Genomic DNA, 5,229 nt, shown 5'->3' with positions numbered 1-5,229 from the left:
CTTTCTACTTTATTGACTCTGCCAAAGTCTTTGACTGTGTGGATCACATAAACTATGGAAAATTCTGAAAGAGATAGGAATACCAGACCACCTGACCTGCCTCTTGAGAAACCTGTATGCAGGTCAGGAAGCAACAGTTAGAACTGGACATGGAACAACAGACTGGTTCCAAATAGGAAAAGGTGTACATCAAGGCTGAATATTGTCTCCCTGCTTATTTAACTTATATGCAGAGTACATCATGAGAAACGCTGAGCTGGAAAAAGCACAAGCTGGGATCAAGATTTCCAGGAGAAATATAAATAACCTGAGATATGCAGATGACACCACCCTTATGGCAGAAAGTCAAGAAGAACTAAAGAGCCTCTTGATGAAAGTGAAAGAGGAGAGATAAAAAGTTGGTTTAAAGCTCAACATTCAGAAAATGAAGATCGTGGCATCTGGTCCCATCACTTCATGGGAAATAGATGGGGAAACACTGTCAGACTTTATTTTTCTGGGCTCCAAAATCACTGCAGATGGTGATTGCAGCCATGAAATTAAAAGACACTTACTCCTTGGAGGAAAGATATGCCCGACCTAGACAGCTTATTAAAAAGCAGAGACATCATTTGTCAACAAAGGTCCGTCTAGACAAGGCTATGGTTTTTCCAGTGGTCATGTATGGATGTGAGAGTTGGACTATTAAGAAAGCTGAGCACTGAAGAATTGATGTTTTTGAACTGTGGTGTTGGAGAAGACTCTTAAGAGTCCCTTGGACTGCAAGGAAATCCAACCCGTCCATGTTAAAGGAGATCAGTCCTGGGTGTTCATTGGAAGGACTGATGTTGAAGCTGAAACTCCAATATTTTTTCCACCTAATGGGAAGAGCTGACTTATTTGAAAAGACCCTGATGCTGGGAAAGATTGAGCACAGGAAGAGAAGGGGATGACATAGAATGAGATGGTTGGATGGCATCATTGTCTTAATGTAAATGGGTTTCGGTGGACTCTGGGATTTGGTGATGAACAGGAAGGCCTGACGTGCTGTGGTTCATGGGGTTGCAAAGAGTTGTACATGACTGAGTGACTGAACTAAACTGAACTCTGCATATAAGTTAAATAAGCAGGGTGACAATATAAAACCTTGATGTACTCCTTTCCCAATTTGGGACCAGTCTGTTGTTCCATGTCTGGTTCTAACTGTTGCTTCTTCTTCTTTTTTTTTTTTTTTTTTTAATTTAAATTTATTTATTTTAATTAGAGGCTAATTACTTTACAATATTGTATTGGTTTTGCCATACATCAACTTGAATCCGCCACGGGTGTACACGTGTTCCGAATCCTGAAGGAGGCGGGTAAGTTGGGCTGGTATTCCTATCTCTTCAAGAATTTTCAGTTTGTTGTGATCTACACAGTCAAAGGCTTTGGCGTAATCAATAAAGCAGAAGATGTTTTTCTGGTATTCTCTTGCTTTTTCGATGATCCAATGGCAATTTGATCTCTGGTTCCTCTTCCTTTTCTAAATCCAGTTTGCACCTGTGGAAGTTCACGGTTCACGTACTATTGAAGCCTGGCTTGGAGAATTTTGAGCAATACTTTGCTAGCATGTGAAATGAATGCAATTTTGTGGTATTTTGAACATTCTTTGACCTTGCCTTTCTTTGGGATTGGAATGAATACTTGAAACCTGATTCCAAATAGCATATGATAAAGAAAAATCTAATTCTTTGCTCGAATGAAGTAAACCAGAAATACAAAAGGACTTGATCCGGCAGCTTTCCATGGGGAAAGTAGCTGTCTAATTAATCTACAAATATAGTCAGTCCTACAGGAAATGGAATAATTGCAAAGTAAGCTCATTAGCACACTCCTTTTCATATAATAATTATATTTTTATTTGAATACTAAAAGAGGAAAGATGCTGTGAACTCTTTGTTTCATGAACTGCTCTCATGAAAAACTGTCAGCATTCCTTGGTCCGGATATTTGTCATCACAGTCAAATATGCTCTGTATTTTCAAAAGTGTCCTTATATCACTATCAGTTCAGTTCAGTCACTCAGTCGTGTCTGACTCTTTGTGACCCCATGGATCGCAGAACGCCAGGCCTCCCTGTCCACCAGCTCCTGGAGTTCACTCAGACTCATGTCCATGGAGTCAGTGATGCCATCCAGCCATCTCATCCTCTGTCGTCCCCTTCTCCTCCTGCCCCCAATCCCTCCCAGCATCAGAGTCTTTTCCAATGAGTCAACTCTTTGCACGAAGTGGCCAAAGTACTGGAGTTTCAGCTTTAGCATTATTTCTTCCAAAGAAATCCCAAGGCTGATCTCCTTCAGAATGGACTGGTTTGATCTCCATGCAGTCCAAGGGACTCTTAAGAGTCTTCTCCAACACCACAGTCCAAAAGCATCAATTCTTCAGTGCTCAGCTTTCTTCACAGTCCAACTCTCACATCCATACATGACCACTGGAAAAACCATAACCTTGACTAGATGGACCTTTGTTGGCAAAGTAATGTCTCTGCTTTTGAATATGCTATCTAGGTTGGTCATAACTTTCTTTCCAAGGAGCAAGCGTCTTTTAATTTCATGGCTGCAGTTACCATCTGCAGTGATTTTGGAGCCCCCCCCCCTAAATAAAATCTGACACTGTTTCCACTGTTTCCCATCTATTTGCCATGAAGTGATGGGACTATGCATCCTTCCATTTTAAATACCCTACTTCTTTATTTCAGTTAATCACATAGGTCCTTGGAATTATCTTCTATTTTTAGTGGAAGCAATTTTACCTCATATTCTCTTTTTAAATCAAACTTCCATTTTCATCATTTAACGGTTGACTTTGTCCTTTACATGACTGAGTTCAATATTCACTTATATCTTTGTCATCATCATTTAATAAATACTCAAGTGAACAAACTAATGCAGTGATCTTAGCTTCAGGCTAGTCTGAATTGGCTGTCATGTGAACTCAGGTAAATGTGTGTGACTTCCACTCCCTTTAACTTTCTCCTGCAGTATTTTCTGGGTTCTTGGACTCATCTGGGTGAAGTCCCTGAGGGCAAGGCCTCCACAATGATGTCCAAATTTGCCTTGGATGGTTGATGATAGAGATAGAAGTTCTACTCACAGACAAGACAGCAGAGTGTTGTCAAATGTTTGTCCTGCACTGAGTTATGAATAACCACATACTGTTCAGCCCAAGGTTGTACATGTTGAGGGGCACAGCAGAAGAAACATTTATGTCCCTCTTGTTACCACCACCTTTAATAATTGATTTCCCTGAGAGAAATCACTAGTCTGGACAGAAAAAGTATTCCACTCATTCCCCCTATCTAGGACACAATGTTGTGAGCCAGATAGATTCAGTATTTATTAATCATTCTCTATGATATCTACTGACTTCCAAAGTTATAACCCTTAAGATCTCAGCACCTCATCCCAACTCTGAGTTCAAGTTTTCTCCAGGGTCTAAGATTGAGGATAGCCTTTTGACTAGGTCCCTATTCAAAACATTGCCTTTGGTGGATCACAGTCCATAATATCTCTAGTAAACAATAATTCCCATCTTCAAGAAATGTTAACTTTGTTTGGTTTTTAATCTAAATTCTTGGGTTGTACGTGGCTTGGATTCATGACAATTCTTCCAAAACAACTAGCAATTTCAACTTTCTATTACTAGCTAATAGCTATCCATCCCTCATCTGAAAATGCTTCTTAATTCTAAAAGTTGTGTTTAGATCTTAGCACCTTATAGGTTCCTCACATTATGTATAAAAATGAGGTTTTAAAATCCCATTGTAAGTCCTGAAACCATAAAACTCTTAGAAAAGAACGTAGGCAGAATACTCTTTGACATAAACATGGTAATATTTTTTAGAACTCTGCTGTAAAGCAAAAGATGATGACGATGAAAGTTGCTCAGTCATGTCCGACTCTTTGCGACCCCATGGAGTCCATGGAATTCTCCAGGCCAGGATACTGGAGTGGATAGCCTTTCCCTTCTCCAGGGGATCTCCCCAACCCAGGGTCGAACCCAGGTCTCCCACATTGCAGGGAATTCTTTACCAGCTGAGCCACAAGGGAAGCCCAAGAATACTGCAGTGGGTAGCCTATCCCTTCTCCAGCAGATCTTCCTGACCCAGGAATTGAACTGGGGACTCCTGTGGATTCTTTACCAACTGAGCTATGAGAGAAGCCTAAAGAAATAGATGCAGAAAATAAACAAATGGGACCTACTTAAATTCAAAAACAGTTACATAGAAAATGAAACCATCTACCAAGCAAAAAGATAAGCTATATCTTTTTGTAGTAGATAAGGTGTATGTAGTTACAAAAAACAACTGACAAGGAGTTAATATCCAAAATACATAATCAGTTCATACAACTCAATATTATATAAATGAAAAAGAAAAAAAAGCAATGAAACATGAGAAGAACAACTGAACAATATTTTTTCAAAAGAAGACTTATGACAGATCAACATTATTAATTTTAAGGGAAATGCAAATCAGAAGAGAAGAGCATTGAAATATATATGTTACCATATGTGAAATAGGTAGCCAGTGGGAATTTGCTGGATAACTCAGGGAACTCAAAGCTGGTGCTCTGTGACAACCTAGAGTGGTAAGAGGGAGAGGAAGGTGGGAGGGAGAGTATAACAGGGAGGGGACATATGTATACCTATGGTCATTTCATGTTGTTGTATGGCAAAAGCCATCACAATATTGTAAAGTAATTATCTTACAATTAAAAATAAAAATTAAAAAAATCATTGGGATTGATGGGAAAGAAGTACTGTGTAAAAAGAACAACAACAATCAAAAACTGAACAGAGAAATTAAAAAATAAAAACCACAATGAGATTCTACCTTACATCTGTCAGATTGTCTATTATCAATACATAAGAACCAACAATGCTGGTGAAAACATGGAGAAAACAGAACCCTCTTACACTGTTGGTGGGAATGTAAATTGGTGTAACCACTATGGAGAACAGTATGGAGGTTCTTCAAAAATTTTAGAACTAACATATGACCCAGGAATTTCATTCCTGAGTATTTATCCAAGTAAAAGGTGCAGGTGTGCTCAGTTGTGTCCAACTCTTTGTAACTTCACAGACTGTAGCCTGCCACGCTCCCCTGTCCATGGGATTTTCCAGGCAAGAATAATTGAATGGGTTGCCATTTCCTTCTTTAGGGGAGATTTCTGATCCAGGGATCGAACCCCCATCTCCTGTGTTTCCTGCA

Source organism: Bos taurus, chromosome 7, assembly GCF_002263795.3.
Source record: "Bos taurus isolate L1 Dominette 01449 registration number 42190680 breed Hereford chromosome 7, ARS-UCD2.0, whole genome shotgun sequence".
NCBI lineage: Eukaryota > Metazoa > Chordata > Mammalia > Artiodactyla > Bovidae > Bos > Bos taurus.
Note: the sequence above shows the minus strand (reverse complement) of the source record.